The 15,382-nt window shown below is 38.8% G+C and overlaps 1 protein-coding gene across 2 annotated transcripts in view; it reads left to right on the top strand.

The window, feature by feature from the left end:
• The window catches only part of LOC132400980 (inactive tyrosine-protein kinase 7-like), a 180,076-nt gene that overhangs the window by 77,960 nt on the left and 86,734 nt on the right, over nucleotides 1–15,382 (top strand). The window lies entirely within an intron of this gene.

Below are 15,382 nucleotides of genomic sequence, written 5' to 3'. Positions count from 1 at the left end.
CCACAGTAATAGAAAATGACTTTGCATCCTGCAAAGCTCACACCAAGAACACAAAATGTATTGCTGACAGAGGTGAAAAAGAACCCAAGGTCCCAACAACCCAAAAGACCTGCAGAAATTTCTAGAACTTGCTCAAGTCTCTGTTCATGAATGGACACCACAGAGGAAACCACTGCTCTCTAAAAAAAATACATTGCTGCATATCTCAAGTTTGCAAAAGACCACCTGTCTGTACCCAGTGTTTCTGGGAAAATGTTCTGTGGAGAGATGAGACAAAAGTTGAACTTTTTGACAGAAATACACATCACTATGTTTGGAGGAAAAAGAACACTGGACACAACACCAAAACCTCAACCCAACTGTGAGGGAGCATCATGGTTTGGGGCTGCTTTGCTGCCTCAGAGCCTGAACAGCTTGCAACTATTAAGGGAACAATGAATTCAAAATTGTAACAACATTTTACGGGGGAATGTCCGGGGTGGCAGTCTGTCACCTGAAGCTTAATAAAGTTGGATAATGCAAAAAGACAATGACCCAAAAGACCAACAACAGAATGGTTTTAAAACAAGAAAATTTATGTTTTGGAATGGATGAGTCAAATTCCCAACCTTAATCCTATAGAAATGCTGTGGATGGGCCTGACACAAGCAGTTCATGCAAGGAAGCCCACCAGCAGCTGTGTACGGGGGAATTTCCTAAAATTCCAACAAGCCGGAGATAATTGGTTGAAGTTACTGCTGTGTAAGTGTCACAACAATTACTGAAAGCAAAGGTTCACATACTTTTTCCAACAAATACATGTAATATTGGATAATTTTTCTCAATAAATAAATGAACAAGTATAACTTTTTTTGTTATTTATTTAATTGGGTTCTTTTTATCCAGTTTTAGGACTGGTGTGAACATCTGATCACGTTTTAGGTCATATTTATGCAGAAATAGAGAAAATGTTACTAGAGTTAGAAACTTTCTAGCACCACTGTATATCTTATGATCAAACAGTTGACCTGTATGCTGTATGCACTGGTTCCTTTGACTTTTAAGTATTGGGACAAAATACCGAAGGGGTTAGTCACCATATGACCCGACTTGCTTTTGCTGCATTTCACTTTGGCACAATGCCAGTTCAGATTGGTCCTGATTATCAATTCACAGTTTATTGCACGATGGATATGAGCAGAAAATGTCAATTTACATGGTGATGTGTCTTAAGTACTTCCACTACGTCTTGGAATTGGTAAAAGACAAAATCGCACATGGCACAACAAAAGAGTGTGAGTAGTCTAGCTAAAGTCCTGATTTGATGAAGAAGATTTCCATTTCCCATTCATTAATTAATTATTATTAACTTGTTATTTCATCATGACTGATTCATTTTTCCTCAGGCCTAATCTTCTGCTGCCTTCCAGTATCTCTTCATGCTCTGACCAATCATGAATCTATCAATCTCTGCCTTAACTATACAGAGAGACTTGGCCTCCACAGTTACATGTGGCAATGAATTCCACAGATTCATTGCTCTGGCTAAAGAAATGCCTCCTCATCTCCAATCTAAAAGTACACACTTCTATTCTGAGGCTGTGTCTTCTGGTCTTGCAATCTCCCACCATAGGAGACATTTCTCTCCATATCCACTCTATCAAGGCCTTTCACTATCCGATAGGTTTCAATGAGGTCACCCCTCATTCTTCTGAATTCCAGTGAGTGCCAGCCCAGAGCCATTAAATGCTCTTCAAATGACAAGCCATTCAGTCCTGGAATAATTTTCATGAACCTCCTTTGAACCCTCTCCAATATCAGCCCATTCTTTTAAGATATGGGGCCCAAATCTGCTCTCAATACTCCAAATGAGGCCTCACCAGTGCTTTATAATGCCTCAACATTACATCCCTGTTTTTGTATTCTAGTCCTCTTAAAATGAATGAAATTAACCTTTAGGGAATCCTGCACAAGGATTCCCAGGTCCCTTTGTGCCTTATTTTTGAATTTTCACTCCATTTAAAAAAAAGTTTTCCCTTTTATTTAATCTATTAAGTGACCATGCACTTCCCAATACTATATTCCAACTGCCACTTCTTTGCCCATTCTCCTAATCTGTCCAACTCCTTCTGTAACCTCCCCACTTCCTCAAAACTACTTGCCCCCACCTATCTTCGTATTATCTGCAAACTTTACCACAGAACCATCAGTTGTGTCATCCAAATCATTGACATGTAATATCAAAATTAGCAGCCTCAACACACCCCTGTGGAACACCAGTAGTCACCGGCAGCCAAACAGAAAAAGCTCCCTTTATTTCCTGCTCTTTGCCTCCTGCCAATCAGCCACTTTCCTTTAATACAATAGGCTCTTAGCTTGTTACAGAGCCTCATGTGGCGCCTTGTCAAAGACCTTCTGAAAACCCAAGTACACAACATTAACTGATTCTCCTTTGTCCAACTTGCTTATTACTACTTCAAAGAATTCCAACAGACTTGTTAGGCAATTTTTTCCCTTGAGGATACTATGCTGTCTATGGCCTGTTTGATTATGTGCCCCAAGTACCTTGAAACCACACCCTTAACAAATAGAAACATAGAAACAAGGTGCAGGAGTAGGCCATTCGGCCCTTTGAGCCTGCACCACCATTCAGTATGATCATGGCTGATCATCCAACTCAGAACCCTGTACCTGCTTTCTCTCCATACCCCCTGATCCCTTTAGCCACAAGGGCCATATCTAACTTCCTCTTAAATATAGCCAATGAACTGGCCTCAACTGTTTCCTGTGGCAGAGAATTCCACAGATTCACCACTCTCTGTGTGAAGAAGTTTTTCCTCATCAAGGTCCGAAAAGGCTTCACCTTTATCCTTAAACTGTGACCCCTCCTTCTGGACTTCCCCAACATTGGAAACAATCTTCCTGCATCTAGCCTGTCCAATCCCTTTAGAATTGTAGACGTTTCAATAAGATCCCCCCTCAATCTTCTAAATTCCAGTGAGTATAAGCCTCATCGATATTCCAGGATTGATTTTTTTTGACAGCCAATTGATTCCATTAGTTTGATCCTGTGAATATAATGAGGGCAGACTAAAAGAGTTCCCTTTTTTTTCTGCTCCACTCCCTTAAAGAGTGGAGTGACATTTTGCTATTTTCCAAACTTCTGGAACCTTTTCAGAATCTAGTGATTCTTGAAAGGTCATTACTAATGCCACCGGAATCCCTTCAGCCACCTCTTTCAGAACCCTGGTGCGTATACCATTTGATGTAGGTGACTTCAGACTTTTCAATTTCCCAAGAACCTTTTCTCTAGTAATGGCAACTTCACACACTTCATTCCCTTTGACTCTCTGGAACTTCCACTGTTCTGCAAGTGTCTTCCACAATGAAGACTGGTGCAAAATTCTTATTCAGTTCGTCCATACTACCGTTCCAGCATTATTTTTTCTGAAGTCCAATAACCACTCCTGCCTCTCTTTTCCACTTTGTGTCTCTTGGTATCCTCTTTAATATTACTGGCCAGCTTACTTTAGTATTCCATTTTTTCCTCACTTTTTTAGTTGCCTTGTGTTCATTTTTAAAAGGCTTCCCAATTCTCACTAATTTTTATTCTATTATATGCCCTCTCTTTGCGACAATCTGTGTAATCTTTCCTGTATAATACGTAGAATATATCTTAGGGATGTATATATCCTGTCTTCCAAATTGCTTCCAGAAATTCCAGCCATTGTTCTTTTCCAACCTATTTTGGCTAACACCTCTCTCATGCTTCTAATTCCCTTTACTACACTGTGATACAACTTAATTTCAGCAGCTTAAACTTTGGAGTGAATTTGATCATGTTATGATCACTTGCCCCTAAGGGCACTTTTACCTTGAGGTCTCTAATCAATTCAGATTCATTGTACCACACAGATCCCCTAGTGGGCTCAGCCACAAACTGTTCTTTAAAAAGTCATCTTGTAGATATTCTAGAAGTTCCCCCTTTTGGAATCCAGCACCAACTTGATTTTCCTAATTTACCTGCATATTGAAATCCCCTGTGACTATTGTAACATTTACCCTTTTGCCATGCGGGATTTCAGTAAGCAGGTAGATTTGGAAAATCTGGTTTGTCCTGCACAGTACCATTTTATAGAAGGCACAGCAGGGCCTCAACTTTCTTGTGCACAGATTCAGTATGTTATCTAAAACTGACAAACTTCTGTAGCTGCACAGTGGACACACATCCTGACTGATTGCATCACAGCCTTGCTTGGAAATACCAATACCCAAGAATGGGAAAAGCCTATAAAAAGTAGTGGGTACAGCCCAGTCCATCACAGGCAAAGGCCTCCTTATCATTATGTACACTTGCATGGTGCAGTGCTGCAAGAAGACAGCACACATTCTCTGGGAACCCCACCATCCAGCCTACTCCACTGGGAAGGAGGTACAAGAGCCTGAGCTGTCAGTGTCTGTATATGCACATTGGTTCCGTGCCCGTTTTTTGTGTTTTTCATTGTTTTAGTACTCTACTGCAAGAAAGTGAATCTCAAGGTGGAATGTATGTGCTTTTATAATAAATTTCCTTTGAACTTTGAAGTTCCTTGTTATCAGAAGAGTTGGGTGGTCAGTCAGACACTGTTTTAGACATTTGGGTTTTGAGAAACACTGAACTGCTACCTTGTCTCACAGGAGACTGGGGCATTTCCCTTATGGCAGTCATTTCCATTGTACCTTTAATTGACACAGGATGTTAAGTTGTGGTGTGAATGTAGCTTGTTTAAAGACAATCTCTTGCCAGTGTATATTTTGTTATTGTCTTGGATGAGAAGTTCCTTACTGAGCAAAGAGCAATTAGGAACAAGCGCTAGTTCATGGTGGTTAATTAACTAAACACAAAGGAATTGTGAAACCGAATCATTATTGTATTCCCTGTTAGGTGTATGTTTTGTACTGTGAAATAAATTCACCCCTGCAGTGCTGTTTGATAAATTCTTCAATTTTGAGTCTTTGAGAGGCATTGATAGATTCCATAACATAATTTGAACATGTTTGAAGGCTTTCTTTGCCATTATTTTTGCATATCTGAAAGCCTATTTGTTTCTTTTAGCTTTACTACACCGACAACAAGAGCAAAACAAAACAATGGACCTCAAGTAATGAAGTTTCTCACATCTGGTGCTATCTGTACTTTCTCCAAAGCTTTAATTTTTTGCACTCTGCCTAGAATGGGACAAAATATTCCATCTGAAATCTAAACAGTTGTATGCAAAGGTTCATAGTAATTTCCTTGCAATTGCACTTTTTGCGTGTCACCCAAGCAAAGGAACCGGTTTATTTTGGTAGCCCTTTCAACTTTTTCTGCTGCTTCTATATCTGCGCCAACTTTAAAAAGATTTTGTTCACGAGAACAAATCTGTTTAAATTGACCAAAATGCTTTGTCCTTGTCATGGATTAATCTTACTTTTTAAAAAAAGTCTATTACGTTTTTCATTGTTTCCTGTATTTCTGAGTCTTATTTTGTATACCTTCCTGAAATTCTTGAAATTCAATTTTGCTGTCATAAATAAAAAGTGGAGCCATTACTGATTCTAGGAAATGAAACTCTACTCATCTGAGGGTAAACAACTATTCACCATCACCCTTTTTATCCAGTAGCAATTATAATGTCCCCACTGCCATTGCCTTTTTAATTTGTCGAGTTGGAGTTTGAAGCTTACCAATGATTCGTGCAGAAATTTCTTGGAGGCCAGAACTTGAAGAGAGCAATTATTTTGAGAATGACATATTTTGAGAGTTTTGGAAACAAAGGAGATCAAAGGATACAGGCAGGAGAATTTTGGATGATCTCCATTTTATGAAGGTTACAGCAAGTCTAAAGCAAATCAGTGAAGGTTTCGGCAGCAAATGTTGAAGCAGGAGCTGTGTTGGTTGATAAGTGAAAGATGTGGTTTGAAGTTGATGTTCATGTCAAAGACGACAATTTATTTTGACCTCAGACTACTTGGAAGGAGACTAGGTAAAAGAAATCAAGTTTTTATTGCTAGATATTCCAGGATTTTTTTGTTGTGTAGATGGCTTTGTGGTCTATTTTATTCTGTGCTAGCTCTCAGACCAATCCCTTTGGCTGTATTCCTTATTGCCTTGACACCTGTTTGCCCTTGCATGCCCATCAACTCTATTTGATTCATCTTCCATCTATCTATACTCAGCACTGGTCTGCAGTAGCCAAGCGCTGCAAGTCAGAAATCTGACCATGTAGTAAGTATTGAAGGAGAACCATCGAAATATTTCATGTTTCTTTGCCTCATAAATGCAAATGAATACTGAATGCAGACTAATTTTATGTAGTTGATGCTTTGTAACTGGGGGGGGGGTGGTTCTGATGCAAGGTCTGTTTGATTTGTTGGTGGTTATGGTATAATATACCAGATTAAAGTAAAAATGCACCTTGTGCAGAACACAATAAGCTTGTGCTTCTGTACACTATTTTAAATGAAAGATGTATAACAAAGGGGTCTTTCTGATCACATTTTCAGCTAACTGCAGTTGATATACCAGATGGAGAAATGGGTTTGTCAGTGCTCAACAAAACAGAGCTTTGTCCTATGCGTTGTGCTTTAAAGTTAAAGCTGTTTTTCCTTTTGGTATTTGGCTTAGTTGGATCTTATTGTGAAACAGTGAAAATGCATCGTGGTTGTATTCAATCTGTATGCCCTGTTGAGGTTCACATAAATGGATATCAGTGCACTCCCTCATTTTATGCAAATAAGACTGTAGGTTAAAAGTACAAAATGCTGGAAATTTTCAACAGTTAAGGCAGCATGAGTTAATGATCTAGAAGATTGTTTCTCCTCCTTGTACGTTATCTGACTGGAGTAACTTCTGCTTGTATTTTCAGAATTACGTTTTTTTTTATTTTTCAACAAGATCAACTTTGTGGATTAGATGCATTCTTTTGATGTTTCCAAACCCAGAGACTAACATTAAATATGAATTTATTTCTCTTTAATTCAGATGAATTTTGATATCAATTCTCTTTATCCAGTTGTCTTTAGCTAGCTGAGCTGTTGAACATGAATGTGTAATAAGATGCTGAATAGGATCATGAACTTTATTCTTCAAGACTGTAGATCATAATGTGTTGCTTTCATACATCTCCCAACACTTTGTATTAAAGTGGCATTGGTAGAATGCAGGAAATAGTTGTTTCCCTTAAACTTTTTCAGGTGGAGCAGATGAAAGAGCAGAACAAGGGTTAGATTTTAAAAAATGCAATTTTTGCAAAGAATAGCAGTTGGTACATTGAATGGCTTTGTACAGACTCATACAATTGCTCCATATGTCTTTGCTAAAGTGGGATGGAAACCAGATGTATGCTTCTATTAAAAAAAATTTCTCCTCCATTAGCAGTTGTTGATTGGGAGACATAGTTGAATAAGTATCCTGTGAAAAGGGGCTTGAGAAGAGAAATATAGATTCACAGGAGATGACAATTCAAAATGGCATAGAAGCCAACAAAAAGTTATAAGTCAAAGCTCTGCAATAGACTCGGTTGTCCAATACTCAAGACAAGCAGATGTTGTCAAGAGCAATGTGGTTCATATGAAATGTAAAATGAAGTTCTTTTTAAACTTGAGGGGTTTTTGAAAGGCAGTTTCTTAACAATTAAAGCATCACTAGCTTGGCAAAAAGTGGGAAGTTCATTGTTTGAAGATTTGTGTACTTCACATTGGTTTAACTCCATCATTTGCATTTTATATATTTGTGGTTGTCTGTAAAGGTGCTTCTGCTTGGTGTTGCTACAAAAGTGAATGTGCCCCGCCTTCCATCACACAATGTTCCTCTTGCTATTCCAGCACATACTTGTCCTTCAATAATCATTGTGTGATCAATGCAGCTAAAACAGCCTCTGTTTTAATACACACAGAGGTGGTGCTAGATACAGATAATGTTTCTCAAATTCCAAGGCGTGTTTTGACTACAGGCAGTCCCCGGGTTACGTACAAGTTCTGTTCCTGAGTCTGTCTTTAAGTTGAATTTGTATGTAAGTCGGAAAAAGTACATCTGGTATTATTTAGCGTCAGTCAAACGTTTGTCTTAGTATATATTCTACCTTTCTGTGCAAATAAAACACTTAAGGAAATGTATGTATTCCAATAATTAAACCACTGTGTTGCTTAGTAATAATTGTAGCTTTCAATGGGGCAGGGCCTTTCACATGCTCCTTTATTCTCATTTTATCCATTATCCTTAAAAATTGTTCCGATCGTTGACCAACTGTAGCCTAACGCTTTTCCACTGTCCGATGACATTTAACCTCTTTCTAAACGCTTTATTATTTCCACTTTATTTTCAATCGCGATCGCTTCCCATCAATGGAACAAAAACACTGCGGGAGATGGGTCCCTACCTTTGCCGGCTCCTGAGGTCTGCTGGGTCCTAAGGACCACCGCACTGAGACAGGTTAAATGGGACAAGTGGGGGCTGTGCTGGGTTTGGGTATTTGATCCTCCACAATATTCCATGTGGGGAACTTAAACAGGAGGTGGCAGTGTTTTTCTTTTACAAGGTCGAGTTGTGAGCTCGACATCAACCTGGCACGGATGGAGTGTGTGTTTGGGAGCAGTTTGTCACTGGATTGAACTCGGGAACCACTGTTCTTGAGCCCAGCGCTGATCTCACTGCATCACTAGCCAAAGGGGGGGGGGGGGGGGTCCAGGGCGAATCCTGCTCAGAAAAATTTAAGCCAAATACAAAGTTACACACTCAACACAATTTCAACGGCAACAACTTAAAATGGTGGACTGCGTCACGATCCGACTTAAAATGGTGGATGGTATTCCCTTCCTCAGTTCGTAAGGATGAGTTGTTTGTAAGTCGGACGTTTGTAACTCAGGGACTATCTGTATTAAATTCACAGCACTCCTTCCTGCTTATCTATAAACTCCAAATCAATATTTGTTGTATATGTTTGAAGGTTTTCAATTCTACCACTAATGCTTGAGCAACAAGTATAATTTCTCTTTTTGCCAGCCCCAACTTCAGGGTCTCTGACATCCATTCCCTGCTTTGATTCACTCATGTTACTTTTTCTTTACTGCTCAACTCACATTTAATTTTCCGCAAAATGCACTGGCTATATTCTGTTCAATAAACGTAGGCAACTAACAAACTGTGCATCCACAGTGCATAAACCAGACCAAATAAACAGCATTCAATTCAAATGTCGGTAACCGGAAGATTATTTCAGCACTTCAACAAAACAAAGTGACAAACCCTCAGGCAAGTACCATGCAATCGTGCTACAGTCCTCAGTGGATGGGCAGAGCTGACCATTTAAAAAAAACTGTTCAAACCACAAATACACATCATGAATCAGTAAAAGGTTGCAGATAATCCTTCCACAAGCTGCTCCAGTTTCACCAATGAGTCCAAAGCAATTCTTTGCCATAGAATGGTGTTCATTTGGTATAACTTTTTATTTTTGTTAACTAAACTTAGTGGTTACTTGAAAACAAATCAAAACCGCTGAGAGACTGAGTATGGGAATTGACACTGTATGATGCACTTCCAAAATACGGAGTTCAAAGTCAAAAAAAGTAAATTTGATCTTTTATTATGAAATCAGCAAAGACAAATGATCTTGTAGTGATATTAGAAATTAACAAAACTAAATTAGCAATATAGTGGAGTAAAATTAACATAATGAAGCAGTTAAAAAATATCATCTATGTCCCCAGCTGCCTGTAACTAGACTGACTAGGACAGAGCGTGAATATGTAATTATACTCATTTGTTTCTACCATGCTTGCCCCATGTGATAATTGTCATGAGCCACAATAAAATGCGCATCACGAAATACAATACAGATAGACAAAATAGATACTTGGCTCCTATACCTGGTTTAATTTTTAACCTCAAGTTGGGTCCCACTTTCTTAAGTGGAATAACATCAAGACCCATTGGTTAAGCAAGTTTCAAGCTGGTTTTGTTGTTGAGTTTAGGGATCATTGACATTTTAATAGGTTTTCTTGCATATCAAAGAGTATTATCCAAAATGTGCATAGCAATTTCATGGGTGTGGTACAATGTAACTTGCTATGTTGGGTGCATTTGGAAAAACTTAAGTTCCAGAACAACACACAAAATGCTGGAGGAACACAACAGGTCAGACAGCATTCAACTCAAAATGCTTCATCTGTCATGAAATGTCTTGACCCAAAATGTTGACTGCTCGCCCTTCCATAGATGTGATTTCCTCCAGCACTTTGTGTGTTGTTCCAGATTTCCAACTTCTGCTGTCTCTCTGTCTCCATTGAAAGTACTAGAACTGATTTGCATCCAGGAAAGAGATTGGTGTAACATTCTGCTGTAAAACTTCAATGTTGATTTGCATTTGAAGAGATTTAAAATTAGAATAGAGGTTTGAATATTCTAGTGCAAGGAACGAGCAATTACCTGATGCCCTCATCTGTATCAGTTACACAAACTAGATGGTGGAGAACAGGGAAGCCTCAAAAGTCAATGCACTAGAAACACTCGGATCAGGAATTTGTAGAAAGAGAAGAATTTGTGATGTTTGAGATGCTGGTTCCAGCATTTGGACTTGTTTCAGATTTCCTGCATTTGCCATGCTTTAGGAAAGGTGCTTCTGAAAAATAGGCAATTATCAGCTAAACGATTTAACTAACTTTTAAGATTTCAAAGGTATTGTTTTCAATGCGTGTAATTTCTATTAAGCAATATTTAAATAAAACTTAAAATCAAAATTATCATAGTTTTTTGGCTAACCTTGTAGTTTTTTTCCTCTGTATAGATTGTGCATTATATGATGGATCTGTGGTCTTCCAGAACTTCTGCTTCCTTATAACTCATTTCTCCTCTGCTTCTCTCCTCAAAATGAACTATTTGTGATATCACTGTTGATCTCATTAAATGGGCTGACATTTACAAGTACAGGTGTTCCCCCTCCCCTCCTTTAGAAAGGTAAAGCGTTCCTTTGAAAACTTAAGCCAAAGTGGTGTAAAGCGAAGAACCATCAATTTATGTGGGGAAAATTTTCGTAAAAGCGAAAATCCTCTTTGCACTGCGAAAACGGGTTACTAATGTAGGTCTTTTGTAAAAGCAAAGTGGCGTAAAGCAAATAATTGTAAAGCGAGGGACACCTTTAATTGTGTTGTGCAAGTCAGAAACCCATAGTAAGTATCCAAATAGTTGAACCTTTTCAATGTTTAACCCCAAATGTCAGAGGTTTAATCTGAAAATCTTCGCTGATAGAGTTGGCATATCCAACTAGTTTTGCTATATTTTGGTTGAAAAGTGTAATAAAAGTGCTTTTGGAGCTGCTTATTTTAGTTTAATATTTGGTGTCACTCCAATAACTTCTAATTGCTATTCACAAATGCATAGCTTATAGGTTACCTCCTGCAATTATATTGATTATATATGCAGTTACTGAGGCAGCAAATTAATTCCATAGCAAGTCTTTTGAACCAGTGGTTTGTATTAATTTTAATGAGCAACAGCCATTTTCAAGATTCTCACAAATTAAGTTTTTAATTGCTGTCTAACATTCACACTCAGGACCCTTGTTATTATAGCCATCTTAGTTTTATCATTCAAATTTATTTGTCTCAGTATACCAGACACATACTGGGTTGAACTCTGGTTCTCCTGTCAAAATTGTAGCTCAAAATACATCTTGGAGGGAAAGCAGCACCTTGTATTCCAGCTGGGTAACCTCCAACCTGATGGCATGAGCACCCATTTCTCGAACTTCAGGTAATTGCACCCCATCCCCCTTCATTCCCTTTTCTCCCTCTTGCCTTATCTCCTTGCCTGATCATTACCCTTCTCTAGTGCTCCTCCCCCTCCCCTCCCTTTCTTCCATGGTCTTCTGCCCTCTCCTATCAGATTCCTCCTTCTCCAGCCCTTTATCTTTCAGCACTCAACTTCACAGCTCTTTACTTACACCCCTCCCCCCTCCCAGTTTCACCTATCACCTACCACCTTGTACTACTTATTTCCCTCCCCAACCTTCTTACTCTGACTTCTCATCTTTTTCTTCCCAGTGCTAATCAAGGGTCTTGGCTGAAAACGTCAACTGTTTACTCTTTTTCCATAGATCCTGCCTGCTGAGTTCCTCCAGCATTTTGTGTGTGTTGCTTGGAGGGAAAGGATCATCTTACATTCTGCTTGTAAATGTGCTCACACCCCCCCATTCTAATGCAGACTCAGTGCAATGGAATTTCAGAAGTTAATCTGTACTGCTGCTTCTCTTCCCATTTGTAAACTTCTCACATTCATTAGTGATATTAGAATTGGTTATTAATATCACATGCATCAAGATACAGTGAAAACCTTGTTGCATGCCGTGCAGACAGATCATGCCAGACACAATTGCATTAAATAGTAAAACAATAAATGCAGGATATAGTGTTGCAGCTACAGAAAGTATGGTGCAACTGGACAAAGTTAGAGTGCCACAATGAAGTAGATTGATAGATCAAGAGTTGTTCATCTTTCAGTGTATGAGTTCTGTCAAGAGCCTGATAAAAATGGGTAGAAGCTTCCCTTGAGTTTGGTGGTATGTTCTGAAAAGTGGCATGAACTTCTTTTATAATAAACTTCCTTGCTGCTACTTCATATGTTTCTTCCAATACTGTCCCAAGTTCCTGTCAAACAGATCCACCTCCTGAACATATCCTCCTCGCTGATGATGAACACTGGTGCTCCTCAGTGGTGTGTGCTTAGCCCACTGCTCTAAACTCAGTATACCTATGACTGGCTAGGCATAGCTCAAATCCTGTCTACAAATTTGCTGACGATACAACCATTGTTGGTAGAATCTCAGGTGGTGACAAGAGGGTGTACAGGAGTAAGATTTGCTAACTAGTGGAATGGTACCGCAGCAACAACCTGGCACACAATGTCAGTAAGACAAAAGAGCTAATTGTAGACTTCAGGAAGGTAAGACAAAGGAACACATACCAATCCTCATAGAGGGATCAGAAGTGGAGAGAGTGAGCAGCTTCAAGTTCCTGGGTGTGTCAAGATCTGAGAATCTAACCTGGTCCCAACATATTGATGTAGTCATAAAGAAGGCAAGACAGTGGCTAAACTTCATTAGGATTTTGAAGAGATCTGGCATGTCAACAAATACACTCAAAACTTCTATAGTTTTACTGTGGAGAGCATTCTGATAGGCTGCATCACTGTTTGGTATGGGGGTCTACTGCACAGGACCAAAAGAAGCTGCAGAAGGTTGTAAATCTAGTCAGCTCCATCTTGGGCACTAGCCTACAAGGTACCCAGGACATCTTTAGGGAGCAGTGTCTCAGAAATGCAGCGTCTGTTATTAAGGACCCCCAGCACCCAGGACATGTCCTTTTCTCCCTGTTACCATCAGGTAGGAGATACAGAAGCCTGAAGGCACACACTCAGCAATTCAGGAACAGCTTCTTCCCCTCTGCCATCTGATTCCTGAATGGACATTGAAGCTTCGGACACCACCTCACTTTTTTAATATACAGTATTTCTGTTTTTGCACATTTCAGAAAATTTATTCAATATACATAATTGATTTACTTTATTTAAGGCAGTGGAACAGTGCCTTATTATTTTTTTCTCTCCTATATTATGTATTGCATTGAACTGTAGCTGCTAAGTTAACAAATTTCACGTCACATGCTGATGATAATAAATCTGATTCTGACCTCCTTGGCTTTCAGAGTGATGATTGCTCTCCATCTTGAAATTAAAAATGCGGTTGAGATTTCAGAGGCCTGGATGTGGGTACAAGAAATCAAAACTTGCCAATGAAAAGAATTAAGAAATTTAAGTAGTTCTGATATTTTTAAAAAGAAGTCATTCTCATCATAACTATGTTTAGCACAGTGGGCTGAAGGGCCTTTTATTGTACTGTAGGCTTTCTATATTTCTATAACTAATAAAATGCAGCACGTCATAAAACTCCATAAAGGTTCTCTGCCTTCCATCAGGGAGAGAGATCTGTCATCTTTAATTGGTTTAGTCTAAATCTGGGTCCAGGCTTGTCAATGTGTTTAACTGTAAATTGTTTATAGAAATGTCCAAGCAAGGTACACTTTGGGGTGCAATTTGGGAGAGGTTAAACACTGATGATATCCACATCCCATAAATAGATATAAATATAATGCATCCAATTTTTAATATCTTTTACTTCATACAAGCAAGCTGCTTAGCAGTATAGGTGTAAACTAAACATTTGCATCAACCCAGTTATTGTTTAGTTTTACCTCCATAACTACACCTGATTCAGCTTCTGCTTTGACCTGTATGCTGGAGAAACAGTTGGACATGATCCTATTACTCAAGATGTCACTGTTCCACCCCCTTAAATGGGGGAAAAAATGTTGTAAATACTCAATAGATTAGGTAGCATCTGTGGAAATAAATGCCAGGACAGAGATTGGTAACTTTTAGTTGGCTAAAGGTTTTGAATTTTATTGAACAAAGATGGAATTCAGTGGCTGATCAGCCTTAATCGAATAGAATGGCAGAGTCCTCATAAGACTCTGTGCAACAATCAACCAAATTACAGAGGAAATTTAAAGTCTGATTAATCCTTAGAAGAAATGTAATCCAGCCAAAGTTTTAGCCAACTTTAATGTTATTGTTCAACTTGAACTATTTCACAGAAATTTAAAGTACTATTTCACTTAGAGGTGAGACCTAGATCATGTATTCACTGCAGCACCAAGATCACCAATTTCCACTGTTTCAATATCACATCTCTCTGTCCTACCTATTACTGGCCATACGATCTTTAATTTGTCCCTTTTGTTACAATCATTCTTTAGTATTCCATGTAACCTGGCTGTTCTCCCATCTCTAAACCAACAGAAGTTTGTGTTCATACAAGATTATGCCTTTGGTTCAAATTTCATCCACACCCAGCTTGTCCTTCCCTCTTTCCCCTGTACCCACAACGTGAACCACATCCACCACCAGTTGCATCAATGGAAGGCGACTCTCATTCTGATGGCATATGGGTTTTGAAAACTTTTCTTGTCCTTTTTCCTTATTACTCTGTCCCACCCTAGCCATAACACCCTTGGTTCTCTATGCTTCTCCATTTCAGGCCTCTGTGCGTCTTGATTTTTTTTTCTTAACACTACTCTGGCAATGACGGGCTTCAATTATCAAGGCCCAAAGTTCATGAATTTGCTTGTATTAAAAACTCACTCTCTCCTGCTTGAAAATGTTTCCAAAATTCTACTTTCTGACTGAAATTTCAGTCTTCTGCTCCTTTGTTTCTCTTTCTGGCTTAGAGTCAAATGTAACTGAAATTTTAAACTTAAATAAAAACAGAAAGAAAAGATAATGGTGAATAGAGAGACAGTATCCATGGAAAAGAGGAGTAGAACTTCAAGG

Source organism: Hypanus sabinus, chromosome 10 (assembly GCF_030144855.1).
Source record: "Hypanus sabinus isolate sHypSab1 chromosome 10, sHypSab1.hap1, whole genome shotgun sequence".
Classification (NCBI taxonomy): domain Eukaryota; kingdom Metazoa; phylum Chordata; class Chondrichthyes; order Myliobatiformes; family Dasyatidae; genus Hypanus; species Hypanus sabinus.
Note: the sequence above shows the minus strand (reverse complement) of the source record. Positions and strands in the feature narration are given on the sequence as shown.